This window comes from Sorex fumeus, unplaced genomic scaffold (genome assembly GCF_029834395.1).
Source record: "Sorex fumeus unplaced genomic scaffold, SorFum_2.1 ptg000072l, whole genome shotgun sequence".
Lineage (NCBI taxonomy): Eukaryota > Metazoa > Chordata > Mammalia > Eulipotyphla > Soricidae > Sorex > Sorex fumeus.
In genome coordinates, this window is record NW_026606129.1 from 26,949,372 (window position 1) to 26,974,054 (window position 24,683).

General features: G+C 39.1%; 1 protein-coding gene and 1 non-coding gene across 8 annotated transcripts in view; both read right to left on the reverse strand.

Moving 5' to 3' along the window:
* THRB (thyroid hormone receptor beta) overlaps positions 1–24,683 on the reverse strand; it is a 441,166-nt gene that overhangs the window by 375,828 nt on the left and 40,655 nt on the right. The gene's annotated exons all lie outside the window — the stretch shown is intronic.
* On the reverse strand, positions 1,743–1,906 carry LOC130037999 (U1 spliceosomal RNA). Its single transcript, XR_008794565.1, has one exon. It is a non-coding gene; the product is annotated as a U1 spliceosomal RNA (small nuclear RNA).

Below are 24,683 nucleotides of genomic sequence, written 5' to 3' on the forward strand. Positions count from 1 at the left end.
GGCCCCGGAACCCGCGTGACTTTGTCCCTCTGCCAGTACCTTCATGTGTGCGGAGAGTGGTCACTAGAAATGAAGTTCCTTAATAGAAAATAACCTAAAGCCCTTCCATAGATAAAAAAGATAAGTCAAGCAGAAGTGTTCAAACAACAGAATGGTTATATAGTGGTTAAAGAATAAATTATAGCGGCTGGAGTGATAGTACAGTGGGTAGGGCGTTTGTCTTGCAGGCGGTTGACCCGGGTTCTATTTCCAGCATCCCATATGGTCCCCTGAGCACCGCCAGGAGTGTTCCTGAGTGCAAAGCCAGGAGTAACCCCTGTACATCTCCAGTGTGACCCAAAAAAGTCACAAAAAAGAATAAATTAAAATTTTATATATTATATGGTTGTCTCAGAATTATGATTGTGAATAATAAAGCAAATTGCAAGAACATTTCTGTGGCATGCTACATTATTAGACCACTGTCACTGTCCTCCCATTGTTCATCGATTTGCTCGAGCAGGCCCAGTAATGTCTCTATTTTGAGACTTATTGTTACTGTGTTTGGCATATTGAATAAGTCATGGGTAGCTTGCCAGGCTTTGCCGTTCAGGCGAGATACTCTCAGTAGCTTGCTGGGCTCTCTGAGAGGGGTGGAGGAATCAAAACTGTCTCAGCTGGGCTGGCTGCACGCAAGGCAAACGCCCTACCACTGCGCTATATTATAAAGCCCTTCAAAAAGCATAAATTAAAAAAATATGAGGGATATATATGTACACTAAAACAAATGTATTAAGGGTAGATATTAAAAAATAGTAAATTTTAGTAGAAGGAAACAGATAGATCATCATAAAATACTTCACTGAATCACATTGGCTAAGACCCTTTTATCTTACAAAGGAATATATTCACAGAAATCAGGATTAGCTCATGAAAACATCTGGGATGGAAGGGCAGAAACTATTTTAAAACTATTTTAAGTTAGAAATGATACCTTTTAAGGATAAGCCATACTACAATCTCCTACTTCCTAACTGGGATGTTGTATTCACTGAGATTAATTTTATTATTGGGGTGGTCCTCTTAACCTCTTTTAGACTGATAATGTCACAGTTATCACTTAATCACTTAACTTCCCGTTAGTCGTCGATTTGCTCGAGCGGGCGCCAGTAATGTCTCCATTTGTCCCTGTTGCATGCTAGTGTGACAGTTATAGGCAACACAAATTTATATCTTTCTGGAAATGGGTTGGGCTCTCCAACTTTCTATTAAATTCATGTCAATAAAATAAGAATACAGAGATGCACTTTGAAATTAAGGAAAGTAATCATCTCAATTGGATTCAGTACTATTAAATGTCAGCTAAAATAATACATTCTGTACTTGGAACCATATTTTATGAGAAACATATTTGATGAACTGAGATTCTAGGGTGAATTAATAAAGGCACAAGGCTATTAAAAATCCATTTCACTAGAATGGTTGAATGAAGTTAATATTGAGATATTTTAACTGAGATAAGAGATTAGGAGAAATTTGATAATTTTAAAATTAAAGAGAGATACTGTCAAGTTTTTAATTTGTTACTTCATTCTTTATATAGAGAGTGACCACCCACTATCAATGGACAGAAATTTGAGGCTGATTTAAGCTTTTACAATTAAAGTATCTGCTCTCAGTTGCAAGCAGGATGACAACTCTGGATAGTGGTCTATTGTATCTCAATAATTTCCTAGCGCCATTAAAAGTTGTTTTTCTTTATTCAGGGGAGACCATGAATGCTGTCCCCCACAACCACAAATTATGCAGTCAAGTTTCCAACATTTGGGGAAGTTACAGGGGTCAGCATACTGGAGTGCAGTGGATAAGCCTTGCCTTGGGAAAAAATCACCTTCATGACCATGGTATTCCTCTGCCAGGTGAATATGCCATTAAAAATGTTACACTTTTTAAGTTGGCAAAACCCTCCATGATATTGAAGTTAATGGTATCTTCAAAGATGTCACGCCACTGGCCAAGCAAGTGAAAACAGAGATAGACAAATGGGACTATCTTAAACTAAGAAGCTTCCGCACCTCAAAAGAAACAGTGACCAAAATACAAAGACAGTCTACAGGATGGGAAAGGATATTCGCCAAATACACAACCGACAAGGGGTTGATATCAAGGATATACAAGGTACTGGTTGAACTCCACAAGAAGAAAGCACCCATCCCCATCAAAAAATGGGGCAAGGAAATGAACAGAAACTTTCGCAAATGAGAAGTTCGAATGGCTAAAAGGCACATGAGAAAATGCTCTACATCACTTATCATCAGGGAGATACAGATCAAAACAACAATGAGATAACATTTCACACCACAGAGACTAGCCCACATCCACAAGAACAAAAGCAATTGATGCTGGCACGGATGTGGCGAGAAACGGACTCTCCTTCACTGCTGGTGGGAATGCTGACTGGTCCAACCCTTTTGGAAAACAGTATGGATGATTCTCAAAAAATTAGAAATTGAGCTCCCATTTGACCCAGTGATACCACTCCTGGGAATATATCCCAGAGAGGCAAAAAAAGTATAGTCGAAGTGACATCTGTACTTGTTTATTCATTGCAGCACTCTTTACAATAGTCAGAATCTGGGAAAAAAAAAAAAAAACGGAGTGCCCGAGAACACATGACTGGTTAAAGAAACTTTGGTACATTTACACAACGGAGTACTATGTAGCTGTTAGAAAAGATGAAGTCATGAAATTCACATATAAGTCGTATACTACATGGAAAGTATCATGTTAAGTGAAATGAGTCAGAAAGAGCGGGATTGACACAGAAAGATTGCATTCATCTGGGGAACATAAAGCAACAAAATGGGAGACTAACACCCAGGAGTGGCCAAGATTAGTACCAGGAATTTGCTCCATGACTTGGAGGCCAGCCACACGCGCTAGGGGAAAAGGACGCTCAGATAGAGAAGAGAGCACCAAATAAAGAGTGCTGGGAGGATCCTCCCAGGGTGGGAGAAGCATGCTGAAAGTAGACTATAGACCAAACATGACTGCCACTCAATGCCTCTCTTGCAAACCACAGGACCTAAAAGGAGAGAGAGAGATCAAGGGGGAATGCCCTGCCACAGAGGCAGGGTGGGATGGGGGGGGTTGGGGAGTAGGAGGGATGCTGGGACCCGTGGTGGTGGAGGATGGGCACTGGTGGAGGGATGGGTACTTGATCATTGTATAACTGAAACCCAAGCAGAAAAATTTGTAAGTCTATAACTGTACCTCATGGTGTTTCACTAATAAAAAAATGTTACACTTTTTAAAAGGTTTAGAAATTCCAATTTCTTTATAATATATTATATTTCATAATTCAGACCACAGGATTATCATATGTTTTGTCTAAAAAAAACCAATACTATTGTGAGTTTGTTTGTACAGTTTATTCTTTATTTCTTCAAAATCAGTTCCTATGATAATGATAATAATAATGGATAATGGATAACAATGAAAGTAAATCTCTAATTCTTATGGGATTACTTGATCTCTTTAAACCTCAGTTGTAGGATAGGGTTAATAGTAATAGCCTCAGAGAGGCTAGATAATGCCCTTCTACCCCAAATATTTTCATGAGCTAATTCTGATATCTGTGAATATACTCCTTTTTTTTGAGAAAGGAAATTTTGTCAATGTGATTCAGTGAAGTATTTCATGATGAGAATACTGTCCTGAATTACTTGGTCGGCTCAGTATAATCACAAAGTTCCTCTGAAGAGCAATGCAGGAGAAAGCTGAGGCAGAGAAGTTCAGGCAGTTATGGATGCACGTACTTTTTAGATGGAGAAAACAGATTGTTGGAAGTCAAGAAGCAGGTTTGCCCCAAAATGGAAAAGGGCAGGCAAGGAATTATTCTCTTCATGTCTGTAGAAGACGATGTGCAGACACCTGGATTTTAGTCCTGTGAAACTCAGTCCTACTTTCTGATGTCCACAACTTTGAGGTAATATATTTGTGCTATCCGAGGATACTAAATTTAAGGCAATTTGTTAATGGGGCTAAGTAATGAATACCCCACCTCATGGTGTGTGTGTGTGTGTGTGTGTGTGTGTGTGTGTGTGTGTTTGTGTGTGTATGCAACTTCCCCTAGGTTACCTTTGTTCTGGGCACTCATTAATCAAGAAAGACTATTCCCGTGTTTAAAACAAAACGAAAGATGGAAAGAGGTCAATTATTTCTTAGCCTATTTGCCTGATAAATGACTATCAATATTTTAGGAGTAATGTCCTTAGCAAAAACCTTAGTTCTAAGACTCCATGTAGATTTTCTCTGAGTCTCCATTTATTTCACTCAATGATAAACTTTCAGGAATAGGTTTTACTTACCATCCTCACTCAGAGATGTCCAGACTCTTATCCTCCTACATGGCAGGATGTTTGACACACTTTCCATGTTGGATATGGTACATATAAAAGCACATGGCAATCAAAAATGATCAAAATAAAGCAGACACCAGAGTGCTTGCTATTACGCACAACCTCCCTTTCATAGTCCTGCTTTTTCTAATTCACCCTAGAAAGTCTGCAAAAACGTTTTGCCACCTATAAATTATCCTGTAAGTTCTTTTACTTTTCCCTTACACTCCACCTCTCTTTTTACCACCTTTAGTTTGATATGGAGTTAAGTGTCATCAGAAACTGAGATAATATTCAGTGAACATATTGAGGAATCGTTTATTCAACCTGAAAAAAAAAATCCAGAAAACTTTACAGGGTATTTGGTTTGGAAATAGGAATAGATTTTAACTCATTTTTTTAAAAAATAGAGAAATGGTTTAGGGGAGTAAGAAAATACATTCCAAGACAGAAAAGCATCCTGCAAAAGAGTAAAATATCTAGGGTCCAGAGTTATAGTACAGAGGGTAGGGTGTTTGCCTTGCATATGGCTGACCCAAGTTCAATTCCTGGCACCCCATATGGTCCCCAAGTCCATGAGGACTGGTCTCTGAGCACAGAACCAGGAGTAAGAGTAGAGCACTGCCAAGTGTGATTTACAAACAGAGGGAGAAGGAGAAGGAAAAGAAGAAGGATGGAGAAGGAAGAGAAGGAGAAAGAGGGAGACGGAGAAGAAGAGGAAAAAGGAAAGGGAGAGGGAAATGGAGAAGTAGAGGGAGGCAAAAGGGAACGGGAGAGGGAGGGAGAGAAGGAGGAGTAGGTGGAGGAGGAAGAGGAGGAGGAGGAAGAGAAGTTTGGCTTTTTAAAAAGAAAATTAAGAATTAAAAATTGGTCAAGGTATCTAGGATGTTGGAACAGTCTGGGCTTGGGATGGAGGCTATGGGATGGGTATGGAGGTAAAGCACCTGAGAGGAGCAAACATTTGCTGAAAACAAACTAGATGGCAAGAAGAAAGAAGTTTACAAGGACAGAGAAATTCCAGATTGACTGATTAGGGCACTGTGACATCACTGGCCAAGCCAAACAAGAAAAATGGGAAGAAGAACAGAGTTTGGGACTGTGTAGGCAGAGTCTCCTAAGGAGATTAAAAGAAAAAGAAAAAAAACAAGTGGGGAGAGGATGAGGTTACTAGGGTAGGGTGCAAGTCAGCTGTGCCAAGGGCAGTAATGAGATCCAGGTCACAACAGAAAGAGGTAGCACGGAGCCACATCAAATCAAGAATTACTCAAGACCCCTGATCATGCCCATGTGAAGATAAACACTTCTTCCTTGCCAGATTTGCTAACTGGTGTAAACAGCATACACCTGGCTAGCACACATCTGACTCAAGACCCAAGCTGGGCGCATTTGCTATGAAAACTGGAGGGGAATGGAGCATTCCCGTCTTCTCGTGGTCTCAGATCAAAGTTAAAAGAAAAAAAGTTAGTCCTTAAAGTTTTAAGGGGGGAGGGAGAAAAAAGTCATAAAAAAGAAAAACAGAAAACAATGAGAAATGTGGGCCCTAGGCTATAATAGGCAACACTGTGTATCCTGTAGATTCTCCTCTGGTCTCCGCCTCTTCAAGCCCCTTAAAACTTGCTAGGAAGAATAAACCATTAGACTTCATAGAAGTCGAAATTAATTGCAGCTTAAGTGATTAGAAAAATCAAAGAACTATATAAATGCTTATACATACACTAATCATTAAACAAGCCCTCCAGAGAAATGGTGGGAGAAAGCAAGGACGACGGGAAAATAACAAAAGGCACAGGGCTGAGAAAGGGATTAGAGAGACCCCAGGGTGGGTCAGGAAACAATAGAAACTCCTTTAGAGGGGAGGAGAAAGAAATAATGCTGCAATAACAATGTCTGCATATGTCTGGGGTAAGGGCAGGGCTTGATGTTTTCTTTCATTTTTCCCCCACAGAAATAAGGAATATATCAAAGAGAACAAAAGAGGGACTGCTTTTCTCAGGGAATAAAACTGAAAAAGAACAATGACGGGGGAGTCAGAGAAGGAAACTTGGTGGGTGACGCATGTAAGATCTCTAAAATCTTGGGGTCTTCTGGACAAAAAGGCAGCGTTCACAGCCACCCAGTGGTTCACAGCACAAGCAGTTATCCAAGGCTTAACTAAGAACGAGACACAGAACTCAGAAGTATGCGGAAAGTAGACTATAGACCAAACATGATTGTCACCCATTGCCTCTTTTGCAAACCACAACACCCAATAAGAGAGAGAGAACAAAAGGGAATGCCCTGCCACAGAGGCAGGGTGGGATGGGGGGATGGGGGGTGGGAGGGATACTGGGATCCGTGGTTGTGGGAAATGGGCACCGGTGGAGGGATGGGTATTTGATCATTGTATAATTGAAACCCAAGCACAAAAATGTGTAAGTCTGCAACTGTACCTCATGATGTCTCACTATTAAAAAATTTTTTAATAAAAAAATTTTTAAAAAAGTTTAGCTAATATATAGCACTGTAGCACTGTCCTCCCGTTGTTCATCGATTTGCTTGAACAGACACCAGTAACATTCTCCATTGTGAGACTGTGAGACTTGTTACTGTGTTTGGCATATCAAATACACCACGAGGAGCTTCCCAGGCTCTGCCATGCGGGCAGGATACTCTTGGTTGCTTGCCGGGCTCTCTGAGAGGGGTGGAGTAATCAAACCCGGGTCAGCCGCATGCAGACGAACACCCTACCCGCTGTGCCATTGCTCCAGCCCTAGCTAATATATACACATACAAAATCTTCACTTATTCACTTTTATTTCATCTCCATATATATTCATTTCCAAATATATGTTTATATTAATTTCTACTTTTATATTTGCAAAGATATAGTTGCACGCGTTAATAAGAACAATTAATGTTTGACTTTTGACTTTAGATCTGTCAATAAAACTTGCAATTCAATGACTCAGGACAGATGACTACTTCTTTGTTGTATTTTTGGTTTTGGTCTATATCCAGTGGTGCTCAGGGCTTATTTCTGGCTCCACACTCAGGGATCTCTTCAGTGGGACACAGGGGACCATGCAGTGGGAATTGAATCCAGGTAGGGCATGTGCAAGACAAACTGTATTGTCTCTCCAGTTCAAGATGACTACATCTTGGGCAAAGACCTTGAGATTTGATTTGAAGGCTGCAGTTGTATGCTTTAGTGCTGTTTGGGTAGCCTGGAAGATTCCACACATCTAATGAATCCTGCTTATCTACTTTGAGCTGTTCTGGGCACATAGTATTAAGGATCATTGGGACTAGAGATTACGTCTAGGGATTAAGACACTTTTCTTGTACAAAGTCAACCTTTGTTTGATTTTTGCACCCAAAATGATTCCCTGAGCACTTCCAGGAGTGATCCTGAGCATAGAGCCAGTAATAAGTCCTGAGCACTGCCATGTGTGACCCCCCCAAACTAAAACAAACAAACAAAACAAAATAATATCATGAACCATCTCTCCTGATAATCAAAGAATCTACTAATCAGTGTGATAAATAGGTAAAGATGAAGAGAACAAACTTATCAATGTCCAGTTCCCAGATTTGAGTAGATAATAAAAACCCAGACAAAAAACAAGACTTCTTAAAATTTCACTGAGAAGAGTTAACTCTAAAGAGCTTATTCACCTCCTATATCAATTAACATAACTAATGTGCCCTTTTCTCCATTAAACAGAAAAGGAAAACAGATCTTTGAGAGTGCGCTGGATTTATGCAACAATTCTGATGTCTGTATTGACTGCCCCAAGCCCCAAAAGGAGACAGAGAAGAAAAGGAATTCAATCTGACTCAGAGAATACTAAGCAAGAAGAAATGCTCAGCTTCCTTTGGACTGCTACAAAACTTTGTTCCTCCCAAAGATAGAGATCAGCTCCACCTTCAATCATTTTCATGAGTGTCTACCTCAGCTCTCCAGCTATTTTGCAAGCTCTTCATGAGCAGAACCACATTTCTATTTTCCACTTTCCAAGCAGTGTTTAGGGGGCTGGGGGAGTTGCTCCCAGGATACTTGGTCAAGAGTTAAGCAATTGAGCATGTGATGCTGTTCAGATCCAGCTGTATCTGGGAGCCTCCAGGGCTACACCCAGCAGTGCTCAGGGGACCATACAGTGCTTGGACCAGAACTTGAGTATGCCAGGGATGCACTTCTGCTTCTGAGCTATCACTCTGGCCCTGGAACTCCATCTCAATAGAGTAGCTGACTAATATTTCATGCTTGTGAAGGACTTTACACTTTGATGAGATGCCCTCAGAAGCATTATCTCACTTGTTTTTCATGAGTCTATTGGTTAGATAGGGCAAACACTTTCTACTCAAATCATGCACGAGGAAAGTGAGACTAACAAAGGTTAAGTGATTTGAGAGGAACAAAGCAGTACAGAGTTAGGGATGAAGCACATCCATCTAGACTCCCCAACAAGACTTTTTTTCCACATTACACTGCTCTTCCTTCTCCCCCAAATGCCCCCAAACTTGTTGGTGATTAGACAGGTGCCACTAGGAGAACAATGTCAGGAGAAAATAAAGGGGCAGAAACATTGAGGCAGTTACAAAGAGAAAAGGAGAAGAACACCAACTGATGACCTATGTTTCCCTAATCAAGTGAGTTTCTGAAGCACTGTTGCTAGATATGTGAAGATTTCAAGTTTTCATCTTACTAAGGAAGTCAGGGAGCACAGAACATTGCCCATTGTTGGTGGGGAATAAAGAGGAGTGTGTGTGCATGTGTGCATGCATGTGTGTGTGTGTGAGAGAGAGAGAGAGAGAGAGAGAGAGAAAGAAAGAGAAAGAGAGAGAAGAGAGAGAGAAGGAGAGTCTGTGTTTGTGTGTGAGTATTGGTGAGTCTGAGTGAGTATGTGAATGTGAGTATAGGTATGTGTGTGAGTATGGCATGCATTTAAGAGATGAAGTGGCATTCTGGAAGTACAGAGTCATAGATGTTATGGTATGAGGATTCTCAGAGAGCATCTCTTCATGGGTTTGTAGCTGGTCTTCAGGTCAGAAACCTATGTCTAGTGGGGATATTACTCACAAAAATGAGCATCCTCTCACCTCATCCCAGACGGAATCCAAGAGGTGTTAAATCCTGGCCCAGTTATTAGCAGCCAGGTTGGAGGGTAGATGAAAGGAAAAAATTATCCCTGTGTGCAAAGGGGTAGGGGATTATAAACTTTAAGCAAGAAGAAAGTGTGCTTTAGACAAGGATTCACAGAGGCCAAGCCTGAGTTGGCCATTCCTACTGCAAGGCAGGTTTACAGGAGAAACTTATGAGGCAACAAGGGAATAAAAGATAGGAGAGGGCAGAGACAACAGAGAGATGGTGTTGGGAGAAGCGCAGCCTTGTCTTACCAGGAGCTCCACAGGGTAAACTATTCCTCAGAGACTATCTTGAACAGAGAATGGACTGAGTTGCTATATGCTTGTGTCAATCAGATGATGAAGGAGGGTGAGCTAGGGGGTTCACTCAAAGCACATAGAGGAATCTGCATTCTTCACAGGTGGCCTAATTCAAAGGTGAGTCCTCTTTCATGGGGGAGCTCTGGACAATTTGTGGAGCTAATCCTTGACTGGGCTTCATGTTCTATTAGACTCTACTTTATAAAACCATGCACATAAATTTTTGTACTCTTTAACTTAACTTTCTAACCTCTATGTGTCTTTTAGTTTCTTACTGCCTCACTTTAAGAATGTGTGAAAAAATCCTCATAAATCTTCGGCCCTAATCCAAAACCCTATTTGTAGTACTCATGGAAAGTAAGCATAATGGCTCCCAAAGCTATTTTTTCCTAGGTAGTTCAGTCTATTTTTCTCTTCAGGATATTAATAATTACATCTTTAATATAAGAAAAATTATTTCCAATTTACTAAAGTCATAAAAAATTTAAACCTAATATATCTTCTCTTCCTCAGGCAAACTGTGCCCAGCTCAGACTATTTCACAATATGGTATGTGATTTCAAAGGTGCTCACCCATCTGGTCCCTGCCCAGTGAAGAAATTCCAGTTTGTCTATGATCCCATTAAAGGAGATGTTCAGAACCATTCAATCCTCTGGGTAAGGTGTGACCCAATGAGGCAGAGTTGTACTATTCTTGTTCTAGACACAACAATTCAACTTATAGTCTAAAATTAACTTTATGATTCAAGGAACTCCACTTCAGGCCTCATTAGACCAATGACTTACTGTCTTACAAACAAGTAATTTCTTTTGCATATTCTATCTGTCCTCCACCCTTAGTGTAAAGTTGATGTTTTAAATTTAATTATAGGCTTTATTTTGTTCATTCAATTTTGTTCATCTTTTCAGTTGGTCACTGAACAAATTTGAAATTATATCTTTGGATGCAAATTTTGTAATGCCAAGTAAAACAGTTTTGTTAGTTTATTTGGGGGCCATATTCAGATGTTCTCAAGTCTTATTCCTGGCTCTAGGATCATCTGGGATCACTCCTGGGGAACCAGATCTCAGGCCAGGGATCAAACCCAGGACAACTGTGTGCAAAGCAAACATCTTCCCATGATGCTATCTCCAGCTGACTGCCAGCTGCAGCCAGGTTTTATGTCAACTCTTGCATGCAGAGAAGGGTGGGAAGTCTGGGAAGGTCAAAGGAATGGTAGCTGGGCCCTGAGTGGGAGACACAGAGAACACAACTACCTAGACAAAACAGATGATTCCTAAAATAGTATGCAAGATAAATGGGTGCATTTCCCCCCTGTTACTGCATAACAAATTACCACAAATAGAGAAGCTTCAAACCACAACAAAATTGATAGTTTCTGTGGTAATATCAAAGATACACATTAAGACTGCCCTGTTCTTAGAATTTTACCAGGTTAAAATCCAGGTGACAGCTGGACTGTGAGCTGGTCCAAGGCCAGGCTTCCCTTCCCAACTCACTGACTGTTGCTGGAACTCATTTACCTGCACCATGGAATGGAGGTACATATTTTCCTGTCGACTGCCAGTTGTGGCCTGAACTCCACTCCCAAAGGTGCCTGCCATTCTCTCCCATGGGGGTCCTCTCCACATGAGGTTCACTCCTTCAATCTCAAAAGGAGAATATTTCCTTTCTGCTAAGATGGAGCCTTATAGAAAGTGGTAGAGAGAGTGACAATCCTGCTGTAGTCAAGGTCCTGTCCACAGTAATAAAAAAAAAAGGCCGCATAGGGCATGCCCAGCAAGGAATGGGGATTCTTGGGGAGCAACTCAGAATTTCTTCTGCCTCAGTGAACATACTATAGTAAAGAACAGTAAAAGAAAAGGATCCCTAGAGACCATTTTCACTCTGCTAAGGAGTTTGAACTTTATATTGAAAGCATGAACAGATGCCACTCCCTTTGGGAAGGTGCAGAAAAATGTTCACGTCAGAGAGGTTAAGAAAGTATTCTAGAGAGCATGGTACCTCAATTAAATATCTGGGGAGGGTTAGAGAGGGAGTATAGCAGGTAAGGCTCTGACCTTGCATGCAACCAACATGAATTCAATCCCACATTTGGTTCCCTGAGCCCCGCTAGGAATGATCCCTGAGCACTTCATGAAGTGGCCTCAAAAATCAGTTATTTTTAAAAAGATTTTTAAAAATAACTTGGAAAATGATATAATGTTTCAGATATATGTCCAACTCATCTGTGTTAAATTTATCATCTCACTTGTCTATGTGACAACTCTGGGAAAGGAAATATATATATTCTGCCACCATTATGATTAGGTGTTCCCTCTGCATACCTGACAGAAAAAACTTTGCATCAATTACAGAACCTTTCTCAAATAGAAACACTCTGATACTAATTCTCCCACTCCCCCCACAAAGATGTGAGCTCTGCTCCTGTAAGTTGCTGTTTCCCTTCAGTAAACACCTTTATCTCTGACATTTGGAATATAGATGTCAACAAATCTGTGAGGACCCACACAGATGGGATAATTATGTGAGGAGCCACCATTCTTCATCTAATGAGAATTTTGAGCAGATTAACTGTAACTTTATTATCCTTCAAAAAATAATACCTATATTCTTTATTCACTTTATTTCTAGTAAAGTTTAGGTAGTCCTTCAAACAACTGATGTCTAGTAATCTTCAAGTTTTCATTCCCAAGTATTTATATAAATTATATCTTGATTAACTACCAGTGTTAACTCTTTGATAAAATAATGATTGCAAAAAACTACATACTTCATACAAGCACTATTTTGCATCCTCACACTGAAATGAGTAAATCATGGCAGGCATCTAAAGATTCTATAACTTGTTGGAGATTACCCAGGTCCATTAGTTGTAGGACTGAGAGGAGAATCCAAACTCAGTAGTTCATAGTCTCAGAATTAACAGAAGCACCACTACTTTATTAAGGGTGTTTTATGATGCACTCAATAAATGACTGACTATAGGTCACCAATGCCATTTTTATTTTTTTTTTAATTTTTATTAGTGAAACACCATGAGGTACAGTTGTAGACTTACAAATTTTTGTGCTTGGGTTTCAGTTATACAATGATCGAATACCCATCCCTCCACCAGTGCCCATTCTCCACCACCACTGATATCAGTATCCCTTCCACCCCTCACCACCCCCCATCCCACCCTGCCTCTGGGGCAGGGCATTCCCTTTTGTTCTCTCTCTCCTTTTGGGTGCTGTGGTTTGCAAAAGACGCATTGAGTGACAATCATGTTCGGTCTATCGTCTACTCTCAGCACGCATCTCCCAACCTGGGAGGATCTTCCCAACACTCTTTATTTGGTCCTCCCTTCTCTATCTGAGCTGCCTTTTCCCCTAGCGTGTGTGACCAATGCCATTTTTAGAAGTGGTAGCATCAGAGGTTATAGTATATCAATACTAAAGTCTAGTCACTTTGATATCTAGTTAAGGAATTGAGGGACATGAGAACAAAGGAATAAAACAAGATGTATTTCTTTTTCTGGGAGGCATACACCCACACCTGGAAATTTTCAGGGCCAAGACCTGGTTCTGCGATCAGGGATCACTCTTGATAGTGCTTGGGACACTAAGTGTGATGCCAGGGATCAAACTTGGTTGACAATATGCAAGCAAGTCTCCTATCCCTATATTATCTCTCCAAACTTGAGATAGTCCTTAAAAAACATCTCCAATAGGGGCTGAAGATGTAGCTCCGTGGTAGAGCACACACCTCATATGTACAAAGTCCTGGGATCACTAACACTCCAATAAAGTGAACCTCTGAATTACATAATATACTAAGAAAAACAGAGAAGAACTGATACCAAAAATCTTAGAAATAATAAAAGAAATTATAGCACTGTGGTAAAGCTTAATGTCTCTTATTTTAAAATATTAACAAAAGAATAGCTTTTGCCTAAAATATGAATTACCAACATTGACAGAATAAATACACTGAATTGAGTAGCTGATCAGACAACAAACAAATAAAAATACAAATTAAAAAAAAACTTAAAAACTTGTAAAAGTATTCTCTGCTTTAAATAATAACCCAAGCATTGAATATTCTATAGGAACTTTCAAAATTTAAAGAAAATTATATACCCTATAGGTCTGAAGCAGAGAAAGGGATGAAAAATTCCCAAATATTACATGAAATTAATGTCATTTTGGTATCAAAACAGGAAAATGAAACTAAATTTGTCAAAATAAATTTTGTTTGTGAAAACAAACAAACAAATTAAAATAAAGACCAAATCATTAGGAAAAGTGATGCAATATTCTGACACAAATAATGAATACATCAATGGCTTAAGAAAATGTTTCATCCTGATCAAATAGACATTGCTCAAGAATAAGAACTAATAAAATATTAGGAAATCTGTGATATGGTACACCATTTTAGTAGATCAAAGGCAAAACTTACATAAAATATGATTTATTGTGTCAAGTCTGATGCACTGCAGACAATTCTCATTTGATACTCACAACAGAGCCTTGCAAGATGTTTATATTACTAATCTTATAATGCAGTATAACAAACTGAAACTGGACCATAAAAATGACACATAGGGTATGATAGGGTAGGGTGCTATTTGCACATGGCTGACTCAGATTCAATTCTCTGGGGGACCAGATAGAGTCCACTAAGCATTGACAGGAGTGGCCCCTGAACACACAGCCAGGAGAAAGCCCTGCACACTGCCAGGTGTGTCCCAAAACTCAAAAACAAGAACTGAAATTGGAAGAAGGAAAATAACTTTCAATGTTGTTGAGTTCTAAATGGACAAGGTATAATTCAATCCAGATTGTTTGGACATAAATCCTGTGCTCTGGTTTCCATGGTAGATTCTCCTCAAAGGAATAATCTATCAACACAATCAAAAGATAGTTGATAACTTTTCAAAACTCAGTTTTTTTTAAACTTAAAAACACTCCCAACATTAGGGATACAAGAACATTTCTTTCAACATAATTGGAACAGCCTCTCATTTAAACAAATAATAACTTTAAGTCAGAAAAAAGGTAAATCAGAAACAAGGTAAGAGAAGAATACTATTAAGTATTCTTAAGACCAGTTGTGAAAATACTCACCAGTGCTAGCTATGACATAAATCTGAATGAAAAGTACAAACTCTTGAAAGATAATATAATCGCTATCTGAGTAATATTATCATTAGCTGATTACCAAGAAAATTCAGAGAGTAGAAAATGATCATTAGTGAATAGAATAAAAATATTAAAAATTTATAGCTAATAGTCACTAATTAGAAAATAATATAAAAATATGGATATAATTTTTAAATCTTGGGGGGAGGGCTGGACCACTCCCAGAAGTGTCTGGAGCTTACTCCTGGTTCTATGCTCAGGGGTCACTCCTGGGGGTGCTCATGGGACCACATATAGAGCTGGGGTTTAAACTGAAGATGGCCACATCAAAGTAAGTACTGTAACCCCTGTGATTTTTCTCTGGTTCAAACTCTGAATATAATTTAATTTTTAAAATAGGTAACTCCTAGGAATAATCTTTTTTTTTTAAAAAAAGTACAGGATATATGAAGAAACAACTTTTCTGTCACATCAAATAAAAACTGAAAAAGCAGAGCTATTGTTAAATGACAGTAAATTCCAAAGATAGAAACTCTTTCAAAATAATTCACAGCTTGTATATGATTCTGTGCAGAATTATCGGAATTTTTGATCTGAAATTATCTGAAAGTCAACTCCAAGATTTTCCTTAAAGAACTCCTAGATGATAATTACCATGTTACACTCAAAACAGAGACAAATATAGAGATTAGGATTTACCATATCAAACATAGAACTGTGCACCACAATTTATAATGTGCTAAACAAAATATAACATGGTTCTGCTAGAAGAATTGACAGGTGGTTAAGAAAAAGTAAGGAGATCCCAGGTATTTAAGGAAAGTCCAAATTCTCCTCTAGCATATGTATATTTAAGACCAATATAATCTCAACAAAGAAAAGCAAGATTATTGGTCTTACAAGGAAATAAAGATCACTGCCTTCTGTGTACCATCTCAGAAGGAAACAAGTGGAGAGGATGTTTTGTAAGCCAGCTCAGTTTCTAAAAGGAACCACTCACAAGTCAGAGTCAGCTCCCCATCATCTCTGCCTAATCCATTCTTGGTTCTTTCAACTCTGGCTTCTTCCTACTCAGATCTGTCAATCTCCACTTTCCTCCCACTCAAAGTCTGGTCACACAAAACCAACCCAACACAGGAAAAGGCCTGCAGGGAGGTCAGCATGCTGGATGATAATGGAAAGAAAAATGTAGAGTTTCTTAAAAAAATGTTCTGTGTCTCTGCTCAATTATTATTCCATAGCACGATCCACATTGAAAAGACCTTTCTCATAAAAATTTTTGAAATTTCCTACAAAGTCTAGTACAACAATGATATCAGAAGTTCATTTTGACAGCGTAATCCAGGGAGCTTTACTAAATCTATTTAATTAACCTATTTAACTCAATCTCTTGATAATATTCTGCAAATATGTATTGGGTGCCCTCTAGGGTTCTGGGAAATATAATATGGGTGAGGGTGACTATATCATGATTAGCAGAAAAGCTCACATGTCACATTATATGGCAAAGAGAGTTTACTGATATAAGGCTCGAGAGATGGCAAACTGTGCTGTGTGGGGTTTGTATAAGGGAAAGAGGCAAATGACTTCAAGAGAGGGAGATTCAACAACATAATGAGAGCAATAGAGAGATCAAGAGAGGCATGGCCTAGAGCCAAATGTCTTGGATTTTTTCAGGGATGGTGGTAATTTGGGTCATAATCTATGGTTCTCAGGAATTATTCCTAGCTCTACACTCAGTGATCATTGCTTGTATGCTCAGAGGGCCATATGTGATACTGGGAATCAAACTAGGGTTGACTGTATGCAAGGTACCTTACTATCTATACTCTCTCTAACCTCTATGAGCTGGGACAAACAAAGAAATATATCCTACTCGACTCTCCAGGAGAATCCCCGGTCACGCATTTTTAACTTCTGATTTTCTGAACTGGGAAATAACAAACTTGTGTTGGTTTAACCTGCTACATTGGGAGTCATTTGTTACAACAATGAAAGCATAAGAATACAGTGGGAGTCAATGAAAGCTGGAGATTTTTTTTCCCGTGAAGCCTTATTGAACATTTATCGCCATTAAGGCTTTCCTTATTTTGTTAAATGTTTCTAAAGTATGTTACAATAAATGGAAACCCTACAAGCTAGTTTATAATTTTTATGGGTCTCTAATTACTCTCTGGGAAATTCACATCTTTCAGCATACTACAGAGAGTATTCTATATTCTATTTAAGCCATGATTTTCCTAATTTATTTGCCCATGGAAACCTTTAAACACCGATTTGCACCAATAAACTTAACAGTGACACAGCAGCAGCAAGTCCTGGAGGGCACCACAGTACCGGAGATTTTCTCCGGGCCTCATACAAAGCCAATTTCACCGGGGCACCCCAGATGGAGCAGGTGCAATCTCCCCGCCTTCTCCAGATGGAGTCCCGCTGACCATGCACTTCAACAAGCAAGTTCTTGGGTTCCAGAACTAAGACTCCAAGTCGCATGGCAGCAGTGGAGCCAGGCAGTTCCACCTTGGCTTTCTGTCCACTCTGGTCAGATGTCAAGCCCACAACCTGCCTCCAAGCACCATCTTGGCGCACCAACAGCCAGGGCCCAGAAACTCCCAATTGAATCCTAAAATAGATTATCTCCCTACAGAGATGTCTCTGGGACCCAACCATTTGGAATCTTAGAATTTGAGAAGTGGGTGGCTGTAAGTGGCCACATGACCTCGCATGATATGCAAAACGAGCAATGGAAATAAATGACCCAGCGTCTGTCCCTGGAAAGCAGGCTTGAATGGTGGTGGGAAAATCTGAGCAAAATATAATGCCCAAAAGTGGAGAGAGAGAGTATCTGAGAAACTGTCTGCCAAAGAGGCAAGGTGAGGACTGGGATGGAGGATCATGGGGACATTGGTGGTGGAAAGTTTGCACTGGTAGAGAGATGGGTCAAATTGGATCATTGAATGGCTGAATCTCAAAGTGAAACCTTTGTAACTGTATCTCACAGTGGTTCAATAAATAAATAAATATATACTTAACAGCAAAAGCATTGTTTTATATAGCTGCTATGAGTCATGACATTCGCTGGTCTCTAGAGATGGTCTCAGGATGGAGCCATTCCTTAAAGTACTGATTAATTGTTGATCCTTGTTGCCACTGGAAATGAGTACCGTGATTTTAGGTGAATATTTTAAAATTTTAGTTGACAGAAGATTGAGACCCCCAAAATTAGCCCTGTTGTGTGAGAGTTTGGGGAGGTGTGAATGGGTAGGGGACGTTAGGGGTCACGTCCTGCAGTACTCAGGGGCTGTTCCTGGATCTGTGCACAATGAACCCTGGGCATGCTAGGAGGAACCATATGTTGTGCTGGGAATCGGGTTCAAACTGTGGTTGGCCAACTGCAAGGCCTTACCTCTTGTACTACCTCCCTGGTCACTCCACTTGAAGTGTATTTATTTATAAGCCCACTGACTGCTTTGTAGTATCTTCTTTGAGGGATCTAGAATAAATGAATGATACATATATATACTTGCCAAAGAAAAATGATATTTTGGGAAAAGAGGGGAGTTGTTCTCTAATTAGTTCAATGTTGGGTTATTAAACACTCAGTTCCAGGCTATTTGAAAGTTTTCCCTCAGGAAACCAGCTGGTCTCTTCCTTCACTGCCAGGGTCCTCTTCCTCCCTTACACCATTCCCCACCCTTCTGCCCTTAAGCAAAGTCTGAGGTCCAGTTGGTATTTCTTTGACTTATGAAACAGTTGAGTGGTTCAATTGCATCTTTTGTGTTATTGATACAACAGCTAATAACATTACAGATTATTCATGACATCCGTATTTTCTCAAACAGGACCTCAGAAGCATCTCCACATTATATTCTGGCCCATCTGCAGATGGCTGACAGCATGATTCTCCTTGCAAAGTATTTTTGCAACCTTCCAACCTCTTATGATCACAGGGAGCACAATTATGCAAATATTGCATCTTCATTTAAAAGAAGTCAAGAAAATTTAAACCAAGATTAAAGCTTTTTAGAACAAATATTTTAATTATAAAATTGTAGCCTGGCTCCCCCTTTCCAATTACATTTTAACTGAAATCAATGGAATTTCAAAAAACTATGCACAGTTTCAAAACCAATTATGAAATAATAAATTTTTGATGAATGTTACTAACTATACAACATGGTCATGATAAAAAGAAACAGTATCAACTCTTTTTAATGTGCTGCTGAATATTCAATATAGTCCACCATTCTGTAACAATTAAATACATTTATCTATTTAAAAAATTCAGCTCATGGATGGAGATATAATACAGGAGATAAGGCACTTGCCTTGCCCGTTGCTGACCTGGGCCAAATCTCTGGCACCACATATGGATCTCCAAGGACTGCTAGGAGTGACTCCTGGGCATAAGTCCTGAGCAGAATGGGGTATGACCCCAGACACCCAACCCCAGTTTTTTTTAAAACTCCTGAACATAAAGTGTTTTCAACAACTCAAACAGGTTTAGAAAAATCTGCAGTTTAGAAAAATTCTCAGGCTACACCCTTTTTTGAAACAATAAGGAATATTTTATTCGAGGGAATGCATTTTGTTTTTATTTTATTCTGCAAATGTATTGATTGTAAGGCCAATTAACAGCCGTCAGTTTTCACTTACTTATTATGAATCACTTCGATTTCTATCACATATAACCAGTAACACTACGACCCTCTTCTTTAGAATAAGTCAAGGTAGCCGTCCTTGATATAAATTTAAGGTTCTATATACCAAATTCTGAGGACAGAGTTCTGGAGGGAAAGGAATGGATATAGATTGAATAATATACACTAGTAAGATCAAGACAATGAAATGAGTGTGATCATTTCTGTTCTTAGAATTTGTCAGAGATGAATGCTCTGGAAATAGTAGACATAGTTTAAGGGAGAATTCCTAACCCAATGATCACCCAGTGGTTTTGAAAACCTAAAAGACCAGTAGTGCTTCTTATGGACCAATAAGATAGCTATGGTTTTAATTTAGGAATATTTGTCAATCATATTATATTATTCAATAAGCATTAAGGTTCTAGCTATTCTACATGAATACTGACAAGTAGGTGGGCAGGAGGCATCCCCCACTGACTTTATTAGAGCTGATAGGAGTCATTTAACAACTGGTCATATTAATGGAGACAAATCTGCTCCTTAGAAGAAAGAACAAGCAGGAACAAGCATATGAAAAAAATAGAAATCCTCATTATCTTGGCAGAGTTAACTGACTCCTATAGTAGTTAGACAGAGTCTAAAGATCATCCCAATTTCTCTACTTCTGTCAAAGTTCCTATTTTATTAAGAACTTTTGAAAACTGAGGTTCTGTTTCCTGGCACTGAAAGAGATCTGACTAATTCATCTTGACTTTCACCTATTTTGGTCCTATTTGGGTTGACTGAGTGATTTGCTAGCTTGATACTCTTCAAGTTGATATGCCAACTCTTTAGTGAAACTTCATCTCCAAAGCAGGTAGATGTAGCTTCTCTGGCAGTGCTGTCACTGGGTCTAAAAAGTACTCAAGTGGGTTTACTTTTGGCCCCAAATTAGAAGATATACAAAATAAAAATTGTTGTCTCACCAAAAAAGTCCCTGTTAGAAAAAATATCATTGGTTAATGCTGAGATAGTACTAAAAAATAAATTAACAAGAACAAAAGTCACAGTATTGGTAACATTAATGTTCACCTTAAATAAACAATGAACAACTTTCCAGGGACATTAGCTAAAAGGTCCAGCAGGTAAAAACACACAAATAAGCAGGGCTTTCCCTTGTTTGTTCCATCAGATTTAGAAACAGCCTTAACATGGGGCTTTTTAATAATAATAAAAAAAAACTGTTTGTTTTCCCTCTTGCTTGAACCACAACCTGAAAGTTCAATCCTTGGCCTGAGACACACCCCCTGTTCAGCACCTGTCATGAGATTACAAATCTTACAAAATATAAAAATATTAGTCTTTCAAAGTTTGCAACAAAGTTGGGTTGTCTGAATAAATGATTATTAAAATGTTAGAAGTCAGCAAGTTCTGGATAGAAAATCAAATATTTGAGTATACGAAGGTCCTTTCAGAGAAGAAAGGTCTACACCTGGCTTTGGAGGGGGGAAGAGAAGGCTAGCGAGCAGAAAATGGTAAAGGACAATGTACACCAATTTAAAAAGATGTTCTATTTTTTTAAAATGTCAGGGAGTTCCAGGAATTGCTCATCAGTAGAGTACTTGCCCTGCAAACTTGAAGCTGCAAGTGCAGTCTCTGGCATTACCTCATATACTGAATGTCATTCCAGCAACAATGCCATTTGTAATCCATGGTCTACAACAAGATGTGCAATATCTGAAGCACCCAACCAAGTGTGTAACCCCTGGAAAATATCACAGTCCATAAGTGTAAACACTGAAATTATGGGTGTGTGACCTCTGGCCATAGGAGCAACAACAAAAAAGGAAGGCAAAAATTGTGCATTTAATAAAATTAATGACAGAGGAAACCTCGCAACGACAAGCTGAGAATATGAACTAAGACAGCTGCATACAAACCAGCCAAATAGGGTACAAACAAAGATAAGACAGAAGTAAGTCAAAGCAGAAAAGACTTGAGGTTGAAGACAAGGGCAAAATTCTAGATTTAATGGAGGGGATTAAGATGAGACTGATTAAAGGGGTAACAAAACTGTCATTGCAAAGTCAACAAAGAAAAGCAAGGAAAAGGGCAAAGAGGAACCAAAGGGTCTTTAAAAAGGATTTCAAATTCTTCAATGTAAGCCACTTACAGGCAAGTTTCACAGAACCATGGTGAACACTATATGTCAATATAATGAATTTTACTTGTTTCAATTCTGATCCCAGCTGTTTTCATGGGTTCGCATATGCACGACCTGCTTCACTTTCAGTTAAGGCCTCTTCACATTAAAGTCCAGCATGCCATAGTCAGCATCCTCAGGAGCATGCTTCAACTGATTGACAGAAATGGGCTTTTTGTCAAGAAATTCCCAGGACCAAGCAATCCATGGTGGAGTACACTGCTGGAGAAAAGATCTCAGTACTGTATTTTAGCTCAGCAGGGGAAATAGCTCAATTGTTCTCCCTGATTATTAATAGACCAACATTTAGTCCAACAGCTTCAATTTGCAGTGGATTTTTTGACTTTCTCTGCTGAAAACTGAAAGTTAATAGTTCTCTGCATAATGCCTGTCTACACATTCTGTGACTATTTGCACTTGCTTTAAAGACATAAGTGACAATTTTTTCAAAATAGCCCAACAAGTTTAAAGAACAGAATACCTTAACTCAAAGGAGACAATACACTGGTGTGACTTTCTGCGTAAATACTAGTTTTGTAAGAATGAGGAAAAAGAGAGGATTAGCACTGAAGGACCTTAAGACAGAGGGTCTTGGGTATTTTGGTAATGTTGGTGCAGTCAGTAACTCTGCATATCAAAAGCATAAGCATTAACTACTGTAAACCATGTTATCTCAATAATAAAATAAAATACGTATACTTACTAATAGGACTTTTAGGTTCTTATTGAAATGAGTTGCTTTGATTTCAAACTATTATCCATAGAGATATGAATAAGACCATCTAATGTCTAAGCACTCAGATAGCCGTCAAGATTTAAAGAGCAAAGGGAGAAAGAGGGGAGGTGAGAGAGGAGGAAGGAAGGGAGAGTGTTTCACTTAGCAATTAGAGTGTTAGGTAGGAAGTAGCAGAGAGAGTAAAGGGTGAGAGATGGAAGGAAGAAAAGAAGGAAGTGACAGGACAGAAAGGAGGGAGAGAGGGGGGCAGAAGAAGAAATTCAAAAATTAGAAAGGAAAGAAAACTAGACTTCTTTGAACTAAAGATCACAACTTAATTATCTGATACTCATACATATTCTATTAAAATTCTTGCTTAATTCTTTAAGAAATAAAACTTTCATTGGTATAGTCTTTGCATTAATTCTGGTGAAATAATGACTGAACACACAATGGAGACACATGCCTAAGAGATTACAGCTCACACACTGGCACCTCTTCAGAATGTTGATTTGCTCCTAAGTTTATCTGTTTCTGAACTTTGGTTGTGAGATACTTAATCACTCCAAAATGGCTTTTTCTACCCCATTGGTTTATCTGTGTACAATATTCCACATTTTTCTATGACATTCTTTACTTTTACCATTAAACATGGGTTACTTGATTTTTATATCTGAGCTCTTTCAGTCTTGAATCCTGATAACCTGGCACTTGTTTTCCTAAAAATTCAAAGATGTGTTTCTGTGTTATGTAATGATGAACTTCATCCGTTTCTACAAATTAAACCAGCTGCTCCAAAGCAGTAGGTAAATGAAAAACTGGGGTTTAGAAAAACAACTGCCCAATCTATAGTAGGCTCTGTAGAGCTTTTCTTTTCTTTTTATTTTTTTCTGAGCATTGAGGTGCATACAGTCAACTAGTATGAAGGTCACCAGATAATATGTTGCAATCTTAAAGTGCTATGGACCTGTGGATGGTGTTTAAGTAACTGTCCCTTTACTGATTACTATTTCAGTCCCTTGATCATAAACGTCCATTATGATGGTATGTTATATTGTTATATTTACACTATTTACACTAAGTGTTTTTTTTTTAATTTGGACAACTTTTTTTTAATTGAAACAAAAATACTACAACTTCCTAGAGTTTGGCTTACCTCATTGTATCAGAGGAAAGGATACCCATGAACTCAAAATTAATTCCATACCTGGTTTCTTCCTGCTAGATATGAACTTTGACAAAACTATCCTTTAATCTTTCATTATTCACCTTCTGACAATGTTTCAATGATCAAATTAAATCCCTGGGAAATTTTCTAATTTTCCTGGGAAAGAGCTGGAAGTCATGAGCCCCTACCTGCACCACATGTACCTGTAGCTTTCTAAGTGAAAAGCAGAAGCTCTCTTTGCAAGGAACCTCCATCCATCTTCTGCTAGCCCCCAGCCTGTGGTTTCCTGTTGATAATGACAGATCCATGCAAAACAAATATCTTTCCACTCTGAGTGGAAGTCTATTCATTTCAGTCCATCCTGCAAGTACAGAACTCCCAGAGAGGCACTGGGTGAGAGGGGGAGCGAGTTACACTCAGAGCTGATAAGCCCGGGGCTGACCTTTAAACTGCTGTGTTTCATAGATCATTGGCTTCTTCCACTATGTTTACTCAGCAGTTCCTGGGTCACAAGAGTCTGCATTTACTGAGGTGGGGCAATCCTGGGAACCTTGTTCCAACTCTCACATGGCAACTGATAGAAGTCTGGGGTAGAGGCCCTTCAGGTCCACCTGCAGTGTGCCCAGTGTTCCAGGTTCTAGGAACGCATTCTTTGGCACCTACAGATCATTGCCTTATACATATCTGATATGCCAGACACAATAACAACAAAGTCTCCAATGGAGACGTTACTGGGCCCGCTCGAGCAAATCGACGATCAACGGGAGGGCCTTTACCTTTACCTTTACATATCTCTGCAGACTGCCTCAAACCTACATGAGGAAGAAAAAGAGTGAAAATATTTTTTTTGTTGTTTTTACCTTGTCACAGAACCACACTTAGCTCTAAAGCTTGAGACAAAAAGAGAAATCAGTAATACTTATCCTGCCTTTATTTAAAAAAAATCAGAGCTGGAAAGACAGTACGGTAGGTGGGGTGTTTGTTTCACACGTACCCAACCCAGTTTCAATCCCCAGCACCATATATGGTCTTTCAAGCCCTGCCA